Consider the following 19,600-nt stretch of genomic DNA (forward strand, 5'->3'; position numbering starts at 1 on the left):
ATGTTCAAGTTGGATTTAGAAAAGGCAGAGGAACCAGAGATCAAATTGCCAACACCCATTGGATCATTGAAAAAACAAAAGAGTGCCATAAAAACATCTATTTCTGCTTTATTGACTACGCCAAAGCCTTTGACTGTGTGGATCACAGCAAACTGTGGAAAACTCTGAAAGAGATGGGAATACCAGACCACCTTACTTGGCTCCTGAGAAATCTGTATGCAGGTTAAGAAGCAACAGTTAGAATCAGACATGGAACAACAGACTGGTTCCAAATTGGGAAAGGAGTATGTCAAGGCTGTATATTGTCACCCTGCTTATTTAACTTACATGCAGAGTACATCATGTGAAATGCCTGACTGGATGAAGCACAAGCTGGAATCAAGATTGCTGGGAGAAATATCAATAACCTCAGATATGCAGATGACACCACCCTTATGGCAGGAAGTGAAGAACTAAAGAGCCTCTTGATGAAAGTGAAAGAGGAGAGTGAAAAAGTTGGCTTAAAACTCAACATTCAGAAAACTAAGATCATGGCATCCGGTCTCATCACTTCATGGCAAATAGATAGGGAAAAAATGGAAACAGTGAGAGACTTCATTTTTGGGGGCTCCAAAATCACTGCAGATGGTGACTACAGCCATGAAATTAAAAAAAGACACTTGTACCTTGGAAGAAAACCTATGACCAAGCTAGATAGCATATTAAAAAGCAGAGACATTACTTTGCCAACAAAGGTCTGTCTAGTCAAAGCTATGGTTTTTCCAGTAGTCATGTATGGATGTGAGAGTTGCACCATAAGGAAAGCTGAGTGCTGAAGAATTGATGCTTTTAAACTGTGGTGTTGGAGAAGACTCTTGTGAGTCCCTCAGGCTGCAAGGAGATCAAACCAGTCAATCCTCAAGGAAATCAGTCCTGAGTATTCATTGGAAGGACTGATGCTAAAGCTGAAGCTCCAATACTTCGGCCACCTGAGGAGAAGAACTAACTGATTGGAAAAGAACCTGATGCTGGGAAAGATTGAAGGCAGGAGGAGAACGGGACAACAGAGATGGTTAGATGGCATCAGCAACTTGATAGACATAAGTTTGAGCAAGCTCCGGGAGTTGGTGATGGACAGGGAAGCCAGGCGTGCTGCAGGCCATGGGGTCGCAAACAGTCGGCCACAACTGAATAACTGAACTGAACTGATGGACTTGGAGGGCATTATGCTAAGTAAGTCAGACAGAGAAAGACAAATACTGTATGATATCACTTAGATGTGGAATCTAAAAAAATGCAATAACTTACTGAATATAACATAAAAGAAGCAGACTCACAGAGAGAACAAACTAATGCTTACCAGGGGGGAAAACGAAGCAGGGAGGGGCAATAAAGGGATGGGGAAGTAAGAAGTACAAACTATTACGTAGAAAACAAACTATAAGGATATATTGTACAAATGGAGAATATAGCCAATATTTTGTAAATATAAATGGATTATAAACTCTAAAAATGGTGATAACTATATTGGACACCAGTAACATATTGTACAGCAACTATACTTGAGTAAAATAAAACATGAATAATGATAATGATTCTGTTGAATCAGAAAATAACCCAATAGTTCATAGTGACACTTAAAAATGGTGGTGGAAATGAGCTTTCTTCTTTCAAAGGCTGCTAACTAGTAAATGTAAAAAGAAAATATTGAGTCAGAAAAATTACCATTTTTGCCACCAACATTGTAATAATTTAGGCAAGGATCATAAATTTAGATGCTGAAATTATTGAATGAAAGATTTTCAAGGATTATTGAGCAACAGGTATTCACACATTATCATGTATCATCCCACAGTTACCTATTAATTATAATATCACTCACACACACACACACACACACACACACACACACACACACTGGAATGTGTCAAGATTAGTACCCTGATCTTTGTAAACCTTCAGTAGCCCAGAAATGGGAGGAACTCTTATGAGATCTTCAACAATAATCTTCACTGAAATAAGAGACTTCTGTTTTTATCTTTGGGCATGTTGTTTTGGAACACTCCTACTTCTAGACACAAAAATATTGTTCCTGCGGTAAATTGAGGCTATCGGAATAGTGATGCTGAGAAGCTAAACCAAGTACCTTATTTCATAATATAAATCCACTGTGTCTTGCAGCAAAGCAGTATTTTAACAAAGCCAAGGTCCTGCAGAAGTGTATCTTCCGTCAGAGAAAGGATTCTTTTCCACGTTTCGAGTTAGCCTGTGCGCTGCTTGGTGATGGGCTTCTCGGGTAGCTCAGCTGGTAAAGAGTGTGCCTGCAGTGTGGGACAGCCTGGTTCAATCCCTGGAGTCGGGAAGATCCCCTGGAGGAGGGCATGGCAACCCACTCCAGCCTGGAGAATCCCATGGACAAAGGAGCCTGGAAGTTATAGTCCATGGGGTCACAAAGAGTCGGTCACGACTGAGTGAGTAAACCCAACCCAGTACCACTTGGCTGTTATCACTGGAGATGTGTCTATATTCTTCTTAGTGGGGTAATGCACACAGAAGTGGGAGCAGACCCCCAAAGCTGTAGGAGAGATACGCACACCGGATCTTCCTCCAGGACTTCATGGAAGAAGTGACCTACACTGAATCCAGGTCAGTAAACAGTGGATTGTGGATACACTCACTGAGATTCCATAACCCAGATTGTGCTGATACCAACTGCGGTTATGTTGCGATTTCCCTGGGGGCTGAGAGAGGATGGAGCTCAGGATAACCTGAGGGTTAGGGTGGGGATTCTTTTGAAGGGAAACAAAATTCCACTGCCAACCTTCTACCTGAATAATGAAATGTGTACCCATTATTCTTTAGCTGACTAAATATAGGTTTACATAGGTTTTATAATAGGTTCACAATGATAAACTACTGGGGTGTAAAATCTGAGGACGGAAGAGGGGCAGGAACTAGAGAGGAAGGAGAACTTTTTCCTTGGTCTGGGTCCTTGTTGAAAGTTTACATCAAGATAGTTGGGAGCTGGGAATTATCATAGTCCAGAGGTTAGGACTCGGAGCTTTCATTGATGAGAGCTGGTCCAGATTCGATCCCTGATCCCAACAAGCTGCATGGTACTGCCAAAAAAAAGAGGAAGAAAAGAAAATTGGGAGTTCAACAGGGAGGCCGTCAAAGCAGGGCCCACTGGGGGAGGCATCTCTGAGAGAAGACACTTCTAAGAGCCACTGGAAGAACACGACTGCCTGTGCTAAACTCCCCTGACATTCTGTTTCAGGTGTGCTGGGGAGATTAAGAGAAGCATGTGCCCCAGCTAGGGGGAAAGCACTGCCTTTCCCCTGGGACCAAAGGGGAGCCAGCAGGGATATTGTCAGTTAATAAAGATATAAACAAATTTGCCAAAGGGTAGAGGTCATCAGGCATACATATTTTGTGTCTGTTAATTCATGGATTATGTAGCCTTTCCTCAATGGTTGTGTCTCTTCCTTATAGCAGGTTCACAATCTCCTATCAGTAATTCTGAAATCCCAATGACTTTGACGACTTAATATATTTTTTTTACAGGTTTGAAACAATCTCATTTGGTGGCAAAGGTTGACTAGAACTTATGTGAAATTGTTTATACTGTGTATGTCACTTGAGTTCTGAATATTTATATGCTTTGCTGCAGAAAAATGGATGTGTTTGTCAGTAGGACACTGCCCCAGACTTCTCTCTGTCAGCTCTGTGGCAAGGGCCCTGTAAATCTGAAAACTGCTGAGTTTCAAACCCTGTCTGGCCACAAGGGATAGGGATTTAGACTTAGATAAGGAATTTGCAGCTGTATGAACCTTCATTCAAGCTGGAAGTTGGCCTCAGAGTCCTTGGGGAAGCAGAGTCTGTTTCCCTTGATCTTTAGATATAAACGCCATCCCACCTCCTGCTGCGGTTCTGAGATAAAAGTGAAGGAATCTTTGGGCCTAGAAAAGAAAACAATGGTCTCAAAGGCCCTTGCTGAATCATCTCACTTCGGGGAAAACAAAACCGAACTTTAGGTCCTGCCCTGATGCTCCCGGCCTGTTGCATCTACCTGGGACTTTTCACCCCCTGCCCCGAAAACTTCCACCCCCCTGTTCAACTACAAATGCCATCTCAACTAAAGATTACCCAAAACGTCCCACCTGACTAACTAACATTTCCCTTATCGCTTCCACAAACCTCCCTTTAAATACGAAGCCTCCCTGATCCCTCTCGAGCTCAGCCTGGTCATTAGGCCGACTGTCGCCCCTCCTTGCCTTGAATAAAGGTAACCTACCTCCGTTGAGGTCATCTCTCCTTTTCTGCCTCGGCCAGAGCTATACCTTACAAAAAAAAGTGCATTGTCTGTACAGGTTTAAACTATCTGAAGTGTGTTGCCAATAGTAAAACTCAGGTGGTTACACAAAAATGTCTCGATTTCTAGTGTCTGTTGGGAAGCTGGAAAGCTAGCGTTACTGAGTCTGAATTCTGACAGATCAGATAGTTGCTGGCCCTGAATAGCAGGCTGCTTGTTTAGATGGGAAGATTGTCTATTTGCCACAGTTCCCACCACTCTCAACTATCATATAGAAGTAGGAGGGAATGGGGCAAGGCACAACCTTTAAAAGATTCTAACACCATACACAAAAATAGACTCAAAATGGATTAAAGATCTAAATGTAAGAACAGAAACTATAAAACTCCTAGAGGAGAACATAGGCAAAACACTCTCCAACATGAATCCAAGCAGGATCCTCTATGACCCACCTCCCAGAATATTGGAAATAAAAGCAAAAATAAATAAATGGGACCTAATGAAACTTAAAAGCTTTTGCACAACAAAGGAAACTATAAGCAAGGTGAAAAGACAGCCCTCAGATTGGGAGTAAATATTAGCAAATGAAGCAACAGATAAAGGATTAATCTCAAAAATATACAAGCAACTCCTGCAGCTCAATTCCAGAAAAATAAATGACCCAATCAAAAAATGGGCCAAAGAACTAAACAGACATTTCTCCAAAGAAGACATACAGATGGCTAACAAATACATGAAAAGATGCTCAACATCACTCATCATCAGAGAAATGCAAATCAAAACCACAATGAGGTACCATTACATGCCAGTCAGGATGGCTGCTATCCAAAAGTCTACAAGCAATAAATGCTGGAGAGGGTGTGGAGAAAAGGGAACCCTCTTACACTGTTGGTGGGAATGCAAACTAGTATAGCCACTATGGAGAACAGTGTGGAGATTTCTTAAAAAACTGGAAATAGAACTGCCATACGACCCAGCAATCCCACTTCTGGGCATACACACTGAGGAAACCAGATCTGAAAGAGACACGTGCACCCCAATGTTCATCGCAGCACTGTTTATAATAGCCAGGACATGGAAGCAACCTAGATGCCCATCAGCAGATGAATGGATAAGGAAGCTGTGGTACATATACACCATGGAATATTACTCAGCTGTTAAAAAGAATTCATTTGAATCAGTTCTAATGAGATGGATGAAACTGGAGCCCATTATACAGAGTGAAGTAAGCCAGAAAGATAAAGAACATTACAGCATACTAACACATATATATGGAATTTAGAAAGATGGTAATGATAACCCTATATGCAAAACAGAAAAAGAGACACAGATGTACAGAACAGACTTTTGGACTCTGTGGGAGAAGGCGAGGGTGGGATGTTTCGAGAGAACAGCATGTATATTATCTATAGTGAAACAGATCGCCAGCCCAGGTGGGATGCGTGAGACAAGTGCTCGGGCCTGGTGCACTGGGAAGACCCAGAGGAATCGGGTGGAGAGAGAGGTGGGAGGGGGGATCGGGATGGGGAATACATGTAAATCCATGGCTGATTCATGTCAATGTATGACAAAACCCACTACAATATTGTAAAGTAATTAGCCTCCAACTAATTAAAAAAAAAAAAAAAAGAGAGAGAATGACATAGCCATAGCACACAACAGAAATGGTTAAGAGCTGTTAACTTAAAAAAGATGCACAATATGAGAGTTGTGATTTAAGTTTTATTTGGGGCAAAATGAGGACTGCAGCTGGGGAGACAGCACCTCGGCTAGCCCTAAATTAAACTTAATTTGCAATTCTCACATTTGTGCATCTTTTTAAAGTCAACAGTTATGGCAGCTGACAAAGTGACCCAGAGTGGACTTCCCTCCTTGACCTGAACTGTGTGAGGAACCAGCAGCTCCTGGTACCAGCAGTCACCCCTTGTGTCCATCTTCCTCTTTGGGGAGTCTGGACAAACTCCTGTTTTGGTTGATGATCCTGAGTTTTATTTAGTGGTGGAGCAGGTTACCTGCCCTCTCTCAGTTGAAAGATACTGGAGCAGGGCAGTTGAAAGATAAGGAGGTGTACCCACTCATCGTCTAGACACTGCGTGGGGTTCGGTTGAAAGACACGGATGTTGCTTAGTTGTAGGAGTCAGAGTGGTCTGTGCTGAGTAGTTAGGTGAGAGGCTGATCTGATGCTTTCCCTCATCAGATGTCCCTAAAATTCCTCATCAGAATTCCCCCCTCAGATTTCCCTACATTTCCCTAAAATTTGTCAGGATAAAAGTGAAGATACTACATGAGAACTTCGTTCCAAAGGAAAGGGATGAGACTCCTCCCGGCCTGTTACAGTTTTCTCAGGTGACTGAGAAATTTATAGAAGTGGTAGAGGCTAAGTCCTTATACTATGTGGTGGTCCCATAGGGACTCTCCACCCCCATACTTATTAATTAAAATGCTTGCTCATCCAAGTGTCACAGATAAGAACTGGCCGCTTAGTGATCTTAGGGTGCTGAAGGGTGTTAACTGAGACACATAAGAGGGCTGAAACGACTCGGGGGCGACTCCTAGAGGAGTCGTGTGCCACACGTGGCACATGGCCCACCACACAGGCCCACCACGCAGTTTCACCAGCCATTGTTATCTCTGACAGATTCAACTAAAAATGGAAAATAGATCCGCTCAAACACAGAAACCAGGGCCATCAGAAACCAGCTTCTAACACTCCAGCCAGGGTTATGTACTTGTGAAACTTGTAAGGCATAGTTCCAGCAAGGCAGAAAAGGAAAGACGACCTCAACAGAAGTAGGTTACCTTTATTCAGGCAAGGAGGGGCGACAGTCGGCCTAACGACCAGGCTGAGCGCCGAAAGGGATCAGGGAGGCTTCATACTTATAGGGAGGTTTGTGGAAGCGATAAGGGAAACGTCAATCAGGTGGGATATTTTGAGTATTCTTTTGTTGAGATGACACTTGTAGTTGGGCAGGGGGTGATAAGTCTTCTGGGCAGGTGTAAGGGGTGGTAGGTTTCCAGAAAGGGGGTGATAGATGCAACTGGCCTGGAGCATCAGGGTGGAACTAAAGTTATGCTCTGTTTTCTCCGAAGTTAGATGATTCAGCAAGGGGCCTTTGAGACTGTTGTTCTCTTTTCTAGGCCCAAAAGATTCCTTCAAAACTTGTAAGTACCTACTTAACTTGGAAATTATACTAAAGGGGATCTCAACTAAAATGGCCAAATTGGGGTGATTTTGATACTCCAAAATTGATATTTTTGTGTGTACAGTTAGAAGAAAAGAAAAAAAAAAAGAGCCAATCATAAGATCAAACAGACTGAATGGAATGTTTTGGTACCTAGAAGCTTCTAAAACAGGAAATGATAGAGTAACTTCTTTGCAGGAAATTAACAAGAAATTGCTTGAAACTCTATCAGAACTAAAAAAGGCCACCAGCACTGCCTCTCCCTCTCCCTCTGCTCCTCCCATGAATCCTTTTCCATCTGAACTGCCTGGCCCAGACTTTTTCTCTTCCAACTCTTCTGCTTCCTGCTGCTCCCTTTTCCCCAGCAAAAGAGGATTAAAAAAAAAAAAAAAAATCAGAAGTGATTATAGCTCTTTTAAGGAGAAACCTATTACAGGGAGAAGTGAACCATCCTCAGTGTTTATCCATATACCCTGGACCCAAACAGAACTTAGGGCCTTAGCTAAAGAATTTCCTGATCCAAGTCAGGGTCCATTGGGATTTGCTAAGGAATTTGATTTAACCATCTGGTCCTATGAGCCAGGTTTTTTGATCTGTATCAACTAATACAGCTGTTACATTCTGAAAGCAAAGCAAGGGAATGAATAGAGAAAGCAGGAAGGAAAAGCCCCTTAATGGACTTTAAATCACTAGTCCAGAGGATCACAATGAATGCAAGGAATTAGCTCGGAAATTACTCGAAACTATCCCAGAGGTTCCTCCAAAAACTGTAAATTGGACAAAGCTTCAACAATGCAAAGAAAGATCAGATGAATCAATCCAGACTACTGTGGGAGATTGGAAAGAAAAAACTTTTAAGCGATATTCTGGCTTGACACCTGAATCATTCTCTAACTACCAAAATGATGCTTTGCTTAATTCTGCCTTTAAAGAAGACTTAGATAAGGATTTGGCTACTTTTAAGAAAAAAGAAAATTTAGGTTGGTCCCTGGAGAAGGAACTGGCAACCCACTCCAGTACTCTTGCCTAGAAAATTCTATGGATGGAGGAGCCTGGTGGGCTACAGTTCATGGGGTCACAAAGAGTCGGACACAACTGAGCGACTTCACTTCACTTAGGTTGGTCTGAGTTATACACAAAATGGCCTTGTTATACTGGCTGACCAATTTTTCAAAACCATTAAAAAGCAAGAAAAGGGGGTATCTATGAAAATTATGAATATTCACCTCTGCCAATTAATTACACAATGCCAGTAAGGTTTGTCATTCAGTCACTCAGTCGTGTCTGAGTCTTTGTGATTTTAGAGTCCAAGAAAATAAAGTCTGTTAGTGTTTCCATTTTTTCCCCATCGGTTTGCCATAAAGTGATAGGACTGGATGCCATTATCTTAGTTTATTGAATGTTGAGTAGAAGGTTAACTGGCCCCTAATCAGTTTAACTCCCAAACAGTAGAGAAAGCTTGAAGAAAAAAATATATATATCTGTTGGTTCTTTAATGGACCGGAACCTGGTGGTCCGGAGAGTAAGAGAGAGAAAGAGGCTGACATCCCCTGGTTTGCGCGGAAAGCCAATAGAGGCCTGTTCTTGGGGCTCGCGCTGCTGCATGTGGGCACCAGGCGCCCTCTCCAGTGGGTGACGGCACAGTGCGCCTTCTCCAGAGGGTCTTAGAAGCCCAAGCAAGAAAGTGAGCTCAGCGGGCCTCCGCGCTCCAAGGAATTAGCCAGAAAGAGAGAGAGAGAGAGGAAGACAGGAAGAATAGAAAGAAAGAAAGAGAGACACGGGGACCCAAGCTCTGATGAAGCAAAGGTGTTTTAATCAACATGGTGTGGGCATACATACTGTCTTACAGGGTGGTTATTCTCAGCAAAGACAAAGATTAAAATTCCAGACTTACAAAACATAAGATGATCCCTATCAAAGAGAGAGCTGCAAACAATCACCCCTTGCCATTTGGCTCATAAAAAGGAAGAGGGTACTTAATCACTGTAATGAGAAATGCCTGGATTCCTCAGCCCAGGGAAAGGCGTGCCTCTCCTCTTAATTCTCGAATATTCAGGACTTAATAAGGGCCAGAGGGTTCCTGACAGATCCAAAACAGCACACAGGAAGCCTCTTGTTAAATGCTTCCTGACATATATCTCTCTTTAGAATTCTTTCCCTGAGGGAACAACTCCTACTAGGAGAACCTGATTTTTGCTTCCTGTGCCTTGAGACCAGAGCTCTCTGGATCACTTATTGAATCTGGACCGTCTCTAATTTCTGAAACTGAGGAGAGAGAAAAAAAAAAAAGGGAATGAAACATTTAAAAATTTTCTTATTCCAACTGTTATTTATAATTAGTAAGTTTTATACTGGGATATCAGATTCATGACTAAGTTTAGAAAATAAAACTAGATATATCATTGTGTCTGTCTGGATGTATGTATGTCTCAATATGTGAGTTTGTCTTTGGATAATATTACTGAGGTTAATTTGTAAAAGAGCTCTAATCTAATTTGCCTAAAGAAAATTTGTTCAGTTGCTAAGTTGCATCCGACTGTTTGCAACCCCATAGACTACAGCATGGGAGAAGGCAATGGCGACCCACTCCAGTACTCTTGCCTGGAGAATCCCATGGATGGAGGAGCCTGGTGGGCTGCAGTCCATGGGGTCTCTAAGAGTCAAACACAGCTGAGTGACTTAACTTTCACTTTTCACTTTCATGCATTGGAGAAGGAAATGGCAACCCACTCCAGTGTCCTTGCCTGGAGAATCCCTGGGACAGGGACGCCTGGTGGGCTGCCGTCTATGGGGTTGCACAGGGTCGGACACGACTGAAGCGACTTAGCAGCAGCAGCAGCAGACTACAGCATGCCTGGCTTCCCTGTCCTTCATTAGCTCCCAGAGTTTGCTCAGTCATTTGCATTGAGTCAGTGATGCTATCTAACCATCTCATTCTCTGCTGCTCCGTTCTCCAAAAAGCCTTCAATCTTTCCCAGCATCAGGGCCTTTCCCAGTGAGTTGGCTCTTTGCATCAGGTGGCCAAAGTATTGGGGCTTCAGCTTCAGCACCAGTGCTTCCAATGAATATTCCAGGTTGATTTCCTTTAGGATTGACTGGTTTGACCTTCTTGCAGTCCAAGGGACTCTCAAGAGTCTACTCCAGCAGAATTCAAAAGCATCAGTTCTTTGACTCTCAGCCTTCTTTATAGTCCAACTCTCACATCTGTACATGATTACTAGAAAAACCATAGCTTTGACTGTATGGACCTTTGTTGGCATAGTGATGTCTCTGCTATTTAATACACTGCCTAGGTTTGTCATAGTTTTCCTTCCAGGGAGCAAGTGTCTTTTAATTTCATGGCTGCAATTACCATCTGCAGTAATTTGAAGTCCAAGAAAAGAAAATCTGTCACAGCTTCTGTTTTCCCCTTTCTATTTGCCATGAAGTGATGGGACTGGATGTCATGATCTTCATTTCTTGAATGTTGAGTTTTAAGTCAGCTTTGTCACGCTCCTCTTTCACCCTCATGAAGAGGCTCTTTAGTTCCTCTTAGCTTTCTGCCATAAAGGTGGTATCATCTGCATATCTGAGGTTGTTGATATTTCTCCCGGCAATCTTGAACCCAGCTTGTGCTTCATCCAGCCTGGCATTTCACATAATGTACTCTGCATATAAATTAAACAAGCAGGGTGACAATATACAGCCTTGACATACTCCTTTTCTAATTTTGAACCAGTCCGTTCCATGTCTGGTTCTAACTGTTGCTTCTTGACCTGCATACAGATTTCTCAGGAGGCAGGTAAGGAGGTCTGGTATTCCCATCACTTTAAGAATTTTCCACAGTTTGTTGTAATCCACACAGTCAAATGTTTTAGTGTAGTCAATGAAGCAGAAGTAAATGTTTTTCTGGAATTCCCTTGCCTTTTCGATGACCCAACGGATGTTGGCAATTTGATCTCTGGTTCCTCTGCCTTTTCTAAATCCAGTTTATACACCTGGAAGTTCTCAGTTCACGTACTGTTGAGGTCTGGCGTGAAGGATTTTGAGCATTATCTTCCCAGCATGTGAAACGAGTGCAATTGTATGGTAGTTTGCACATTCTTTGGCATTGCCCTTCTTTGGGATTGGAATGAAAACTGACCTTTTCCAGTCCTGTGGCCACTGCTGAGTTTTCCAAATTTGCTGGCATATTGAGTGCAGCACTTTCACAGCATCTTTTAGGATTTGAAAAAGTTCAATTGGAATTCCATCATGTCCACTAGCTTTGTGTCATAGTGATGCTTCCTAAGGCCCATTTGACTTAGCACTCCAAGATGTCTGACTTTAGGTGAGTGATCACACCATCGTGGTTATCTGGGTCACTAAGATCTTTTCTGCATAGTTCTTCTGTGTATTCTTGCCACCTCTTCTTAATGTCTTCTGCTTCTGTTAGGTCCATACCATTTCTGTCCTTTATTGTGCCCATCTTTGCATGAAATGTTCCCTTGGTATCTCTAATTTTCTTGAAGTGATCTCTGATCTTTCCCATTCTATTGTTTTCCTCTATTTTTTTTGCATTGTTCACTTAGGAAGGCTTTCTTATCTCTCCTTGCTATTCTTCGGAACTCTAATACAACACATTTGATGAACCACATGAAAAATCAAATTTCTGCCTTAAGTGACCCAATCCCTACTGTTGACGATCTTTTCGAAAACTGGTTTGAGAGGGATGAAAAGAGGTGGTGGGGCAAAGACTTCACTTCTCCCTGATCATGTAATTTATTTTCATTATCCCTCCAGGTACTGAAGGCATTTCAGTGTTTGATCCCTTCTGTATCCCAGAGTCAAAACTTTTTCATCATAGTCCCAGGACCCAACCTGGGTTACCATCTTGGCTATAGTGCTGACTCACAGTGACCTTAAGTTGATGGAGCCCAGGGCATTTTCCATAGGAGGTTTAGTCCCCACTGACTCACTCCTTGTCTGTTCCTTTCTCCAGGCCTGGAATAGCTTTCAAGAACTGCCTCTCTTCACTGAAGCCCTTTCATGTCTTTTCCACCTGCCCTTTGGCTTTCAGCCTATGCCAGCTGGTACATTCTTACTACTTCACACTATGGCCTGACCCCAGCGTGTACGGCTTGCTGGAGAGCGACCCTCTCCCGCGTTTCTGGCTGTGTTGAGCTGCTCTCATTCAGATCCTCCATGCTCCTAAATGATTTCCTGTTCTTTGTGTGCGGTTTGTCTACACTTTTGTTAATCCCATCACATATCTCAGCCAGAAGGATGTGAGGTCTTCATCTTGGCACATGATAGAAAAAGAGCACCGAGCCGGGAGCCAGGAGATCTGGCCTCTACTACCAGCTATCCCCTTGTTGGTAGAAAGTCCATGAATCACTTTCCTTTCCTTTCTGGATTTCTCAATTGTGTAACGAGGCACTTATGCTGTGCCAGTACTCAATGTCCTCGTAATCCTGCTTACCAGGCACACACCTCCCCCTCGACCCTAGTGGATAAGACATGTTTGATTTATTTCTGTGAGGCTCCCTTTTTCCCTCCTGGTCTTGGTTGGAGGAAGAAAACTTTGGTCTTGATGGAAGAAAACATTTGTCTCCTTATTTGGTGCCTGAAGAATCTCTCACATAATAATATAAAGTGTGTACTCCACAACAGACTTCTCTCCTGGGCCCAGACACATGATCTGAGTAAGGCCAGATCCACCATCTAGAAAGAGCTGGGGCCCAGATTTTGAGATCAAATCCTGGTCAGGCAAGTGCTCTGGAGAAAAGCAGAAGGAGAGAGTTGTCATTTAATTTCATCATCACTTTTTACATTTTCTGCCAGATAGTGGGGTTTCCCAGGTTGCACAGTGGTAGAGAATCTGCCTGCTAATGCGGGAGATGCAAGAGACTTGGGTTCGATCCCTGAGTGGGGAAGATCCTCTGGAGGAGGAAGTGCACCCCACTCCAGTATTCTTGCCTGGAGAATCCCATGGACAGAGGAGCCTGGTGGGCTATAGTCCATAGAGTTGCAAAGAGTCAGACACGACTGAGAAGACCAAGGACATGCACAAACCAGGTAGGGTGCTCCTATTCTCAGGGTCAGAGATGGGCCTCATTCCTCACAGGGAAGTCATAAAACAAAGACCGCTGAATCACAGCTTAACCACTTTTTTTTTTTCACATCATAATTAAAAAAAAAATTTTTTTTTTAAACTTTAAATTTTGTATTGGGGTATAGCTGATTAACAAACAATGTTATGATAGCTTAAAATGAACAGCGAAGGGACTCAGCCAAACATATACATGTATCCATTTCCCCCCAAAGTCCTCTCTCATCCTGGCTGCCACATAACATTGAACAGAGCTCCATATTAACTTCTTACTCTTGTGTGACCTTGAGCCTCTCCTAGCCTGAAAAAGAGAGCAGTTATAGTGCATTCTGCATAGGGGTGTCAGGATTAAATGAGATAATGTATGAAAAGCTCTTTGCACAGAACCTGGCACATATTAAAAATTCAAAAGATGTCATATAGCTTTAACATTGTTAGCATAATGGTCTCTCATGGAAAAATTATATTCCATCTCAGTAATATGCAAAAAAAATCATTCTCAAAAATTAGCTTATGAACAAGTCTATTTAACTCTTGCCCTTTGCCCTCCTAGTTCCCACTGCCAACCTAAGTAGATACTTTCAGTTGTATTTAATCAAAAAACAATTAAAAGCCACTGCCAGAGTTCCATTCAACTTAGGAAAATCAAGTCCAAACTAAAAGGTCACCGCTTTATTGTACCTTTGCATATAGCTCATAATGTAAGCTGCAGATATTCTTAAAGCGCTTCTTTCAATATAAGAACATTTCAGTGATTATGACATTTTATTCCTTAAAATTTTTTTTCCTTCAACAGCAAATAGGAGTACTTATTGACTTCAGTGAAGATTTTTCTGGATTTGTATTTATTTTCAATTACACATGTAATACTTTAATATATTCTGGTAAAACAACTCAAACAATGCAAATAAAATGGAAGTGTGAAAGCCCTTCTTAACACCATTTCCTCCCTTGCATCCCCATCTCACCTGGCCTTCCCCTATACCAGAATTCCACTACATTTACAGGAAGAACCAACCACCCATGTTGGCCTGCTCTGTAGCTTTCCAGTTCCTTTCCCCACACAAGCTATTTGAGAGCTAGATTTTTACATATACAAAAATGAGTAGGCTGGGCTTCCCTGGTGGCTCAGTGGTAAAGAGTCCACCTGCCAATGCAGGAGACGTAAGGGATGCAGGTTCAATCCCTAGGTCGGGAAGATCCCCTGGAGGAGGGCATGGCAACCCACTCCAGTATTCTTGCTTGGAGAATCCCATGGACAAAGGAACCTGGCCGGCTACAGTCCATAGGATCTCAAAGTGATGGACGTGACTAAAGCAACTTAGCATGTATGCACACAAATGAGTAGGCTAGACTTAGTGAATTGCTCCTAACCAATATAATAAGGCAAAAGCAATAATATGTTACTTCCAAGATTAGGTTACAGGAAGATTGGATTCTGTTTTGTTCTTTCTCTCTGAGCCCTTGCTCTGGGGGATGCAAGCTGCCATGTTGGGACTAGTCCTATGTTGCAAAAAAAAAAATATTAATCTCTGGACAACAGTTAGGTGGAACCTGAGACTTGAAAACAGCAAGAGTGAGCTAGAAGCAGATCCATTCCCCCTCAAGCCCTGAGATAACAGTAGCTGTGGCCAACACCTTGACTGCAGCCTCCTAAGAGAGTCTAAGCTGTTACCTGATTCCTGACATACCGCAGTGAGACAATAAATGTTTGCTCTTTTAAGCCGCTATGTTTTGGAATAATTTATTATGCATCAGTACATGTGATGGTTAATTGTATGTGTCAGTTTGACTGGGCCATGGTGTACTTGGTAGTCCTATTTCACTGGAGAACCCAGATTAGTATAGATTTAGGTACCGAGAGTGGCTCTAGAGGAACAGAATGTTAAGGAAGTTTTCTTAATTGGGTTCTGGGATTTTTGGACTTGAATGTCTCATATGATTAGATTAAAAGACATTAATGACTATTTCCAGTAGTAAAGAGAGCACTTGTAGTCCATGGCATGATCTGGCAATAGAGATATGGAAAATATCTCCATTGCATACTATGAAATCAACAACTTTTGAGAATCAGAGAACTGAGTGACGGTGAATAGGATACTTTCAAAACATCGTTGGAAAGCTAACAAATATAGTTAGAATGGCTGGTTGGTCCTCAGGCCACTAGACTAGGTGGTGAAGGAAAAGTTTGAGTTCAGAGGTTCAGATTCTCAACACACACACCACACAGCATGACCTGAAAATCTCTGAGTTTCCTGATGGACCCTTCACTACTGTAGCTTCAGGGCTGAGGTTGTTTAAATCCAAACAGAGAATCTTATCTTGTGACTGGCTGGATGACAGCACAAGTTAAGCTCCCAGCCATGGTAGGTGTCCCTTGTTACAGCGAAGGTGTTGACTGGGTGGGAATTCTGTAAGCTGTAATGGGGATATGTGGTAAGACCCTGGTGAAGCTGGAGACACTGAGCACCTAAATTCTAATGTCACTTTTGCTGGTGGAAGAGGCCCCCCAACCCTGAATGAAAGCAGGCTCTCCATCACCTGAGCTTAGGTGGCTGAATGTGGCCATTTGGAATTAGCTTCCCTGGGACTTCCCTTGTGGTCCAGTGGTTAAGACTCTGCACTTTCCCTGCAGGGGGCACAAGTTTGATCCCTGGTCAGGGAACTAAGATCTCGCAAACCACAAGGCCAAAAGGGAATAAAAAAGTGGCTTCCCTACCCTCACTGGTAGCAGTCTGTCCACCTCTATCTGAGGGGATTCCTCTAGTCTGAAGAAACTGTAATGGCCTCTCCTGAGGCAATTGCCAAAGAAGACAGTGCTGGTTCTCTCCATAATTCAACCCTGTCTGCTTCTAGACCTATGAAAGTGAAAGTGTTAGTCACTCAGTCATATCTGACTCTTTGTGACCCCATGGACTGTAGCCCGCCAGGCTCCTCTGTCCATGGAATTCTCTAGGCAGAAATACTGGAGTGGGTTGCCATTCCCTTCTCCAGGGGATCTTCCTGACCCAAGGATCGAACCCACATCCCCTGCATTGCAGGCAGGTTCTTTACTGTCTGAGCCACCAGGAAAGCCCTTGAGACCTAAAACTAGACTCAAGTCCCAGAAGCCTTAACACAGAGATACAGAGTGAGACCCATGAGGAGGTGTGCTCTACTCTAGAAGAACTACTTTGAATTTTACAATTTATACAGAAACAAATCTGGAGAATATGTGTGGGATTGGATATTGAGGTGTGGGGTAGTGATGGAAGGAACATAAAGTTGGATGGAGCCAGTGGATTGATATGGGCTCTCTAAGCAGAGATGCTGCATTGAATATTGCAGCTTGAGGAGTCAGGAAGGGCTCAAGTGGTTTGTTTGGTTTGTTGGCTGAAACATGGACCAAAAAGGGGCCCACGGTGAACAAATTAGAATTTAGAAATAGTAGACATGCCTCGGTTTAATGTAGGGAGGGATTCAACGGCTTAGGGAATTTGCAATATTAGATTGAATTTGTCCTTTAAGATCTACTTAACCACCCACCAGAGGGTCCAGAAGATATACCAGTCACCTCTACTGTGAGAAATAAATTTGTGAGAGGAGCCCCAGCATTCTTAAGAGTTCCGTGACTGCTCTTCTCTAATACCAGACCTTACCGTGGGGACTGGAGGCATTGAATTGGAAAACCTAAGTGTGGCAGGATCTGTGGATGACAAGGGCCAAATGGCCACATTCAGCCACCAAAGGTCAAGTGATGGACAGCAGAGTCAAAGCAGCAATCAGAACAGTCTGACTCCCACAGACCTATGGCATTGACACCAGTGTTCTTGAAAGTAGATAGGAAGTAGTAGATAGGAAATAGATTGGAAGCCTACTGAATACTTACTTGATCTGTATAAACAGAAAAATTCGAGGTCAAGTTAAAGAAAGTCAAATCTGAATCATAAAAATGGGGAGTAACAGTCCATTAATCAATTCTCAGCCTTGAGCCAGCTTACAGACCTAGAACCCCTTGAACGAAGGGGAGACCAGTTGCCTTTGGACACTGTTAAACATTTGTACTGTTGATCTTTCTCCTAGCCTTCCTTGAGGGACCTGTGGCCTTTACCAGGCAAACTGTGCATTGGGGAAAAAGAAATAATTAGACCTTTCAGGGGCTACTGGACCTGGCCCTTCATTGACCCTAATTCCAGGAGATCCAAATGTCCTTGAGGTCAACTAGTCAGAGTAGGGGACTTATGGAAGTGATGTGGCCAGTGGAGTTTTAGCTCAGGTCCATCTCACCATGGGCCCAGTGGGTCCCCAAATCCACCCTGTGGTTATTTCTCCAGCTCTAGAAAACATGTGAATGCTAAGTCATTTCAGTCATGTCCAAGGCTTTGTGACTCTAAGGACTGTAGTCCAGCAGGCTCCTCTGTCCATGAGATTCTCCAGGCAAGAATACTGGAGTGGGTTGCCATGCCCTCTTCCAGGGGATCTTTCCAACCCAGGGATTGAGCCTGCATTTCTTATATCTCTTGCATTGGCAGGTAAGTTCTTTACCACTGTGCCACCTAGGAAGCCTTCTCGAAAACATAATCAGAGTAAATATACTTAGCAGTTGGCAGAACCACCACATTGGTTCCCCGACCTGTGGAGTGAGGGCTGTGATGGTGGAAAAGGCCAAATGGAAGCTACTAGAACTCCACCTAGGAAAACAGTAAACCAAAAGCAATACCACATTCCTGGAGGAATGTCAGAGGTCAGTGCCACCATTAAGGACTTGAAAGATGCACACTGGTGATTTCCACCATGTCCCCATTCAGCTCACCTATCTGGCCTGTAAAGAAGACAGGTGGGCCCTGGAGAAGGACAGTGGACTATCGCAAGCTTAATGAGATTGTCATTCCAATTGCAGCTGCGGTACCAGATGTGGTTTCACTGCTTGAGCAAGTTAGAACCTCCCCTACTACCTGGTATGCAGTGATTCATCTGGTAAATGCCTGCCTTTTAACTTGTTAGTAAAGACCACCAGAAGCAGTTTGCTTTCAGCTGGCAAGGCCAGTAATACATCTTCACTCTCTTGTGTCAGGGATGTATCAACTCTTTCACCCCGTGTCTTAGTTTAGGTCTTAGGACTCTTGACGGCCTTTCCCTTCTACAAGATGTCACGTGTGTGCATGCTCAGTCAGTCGTGTCTGACTCTTTGTGACCCCATGGACCGTAGCCTACCAGGCTTCTCTGTCCATGAAATTTTCTAGGCAAGAATACTGGAGTGGGTTGCCATTTCCTTCTCCAGGGGATCTTCCTGACCCAGGAATAGAACTCATATCTCCTGCATTGGCAGGCAGATGTTTTACCACTTGTACCACCTGGGAAACCCAGAAGGTGTCACACTGTTGCATTACATTGAAGATATTATGCTGCTTTGACATAGTGAGCAAGAAATAGCAAGTACTCTGGACTTATTGGCAAGACATTTGCATGTCAGAAGGTGATAAATAAATCTGACAGAAATTTAGAGGCCCTCTATAGTCAGGGACATTTGTAGGGGTCTAGTAGTATAGGGCATGTCAAGGTATCCTTTCTAATGTGAAGTGTAAGTTGTTGCATTTGGCTGCTCCTAAAACCAAGAAAGAAACATAATGCCTAGTGGGCCTCCTTGGATCTCAGAGGCAACATAATCCTTATTTAGGTGAATTACTCCAGCCCATTTCTTACTGACCTGAAAACTGACCAGTTTTAAGTGGATCCAAAAAAAGAGAAGACTCTGCAACGGGTCTAGGCTGATGTACAAGCTGCTCTGATCCTTGGGTCACAAGATCCAGCAGATCCAACATTATCTGAAGTGTCAGTGGCAGATGGGGATGTGATTTGAAGCCTTTGGAAGGTCCCTAAAGAAAGTAAAAGTGTTGATCACTCAGTTGTGTCTGACTTTTTGTGACCCCATGGACTGTAGCCTATCAGGCTCCTCTGTCCATGGAATTTCCCAGGCAAGAATACTGGAGTGGGTAACCATCCCCTTCTCCAGGGGATCTTCCCAATCCAGGGATTGAACCCAGTGTCCTGCATTGCAGGCAGGTCATTTATCATCTG

This window comes from Dama dama, chromosome 19 (genome assembly GCF_033118175.1).
Source record: "Dama dama isolate Ldn47 chromosome 19, ASM3311817v1, whole genome shotgun sequence".
Taxonomy (NCBI): Eukaryota; Metazoa; Chordata; class Mammalia; order Artiodactyla; family Cervidae; genus Dama; species Dama dama.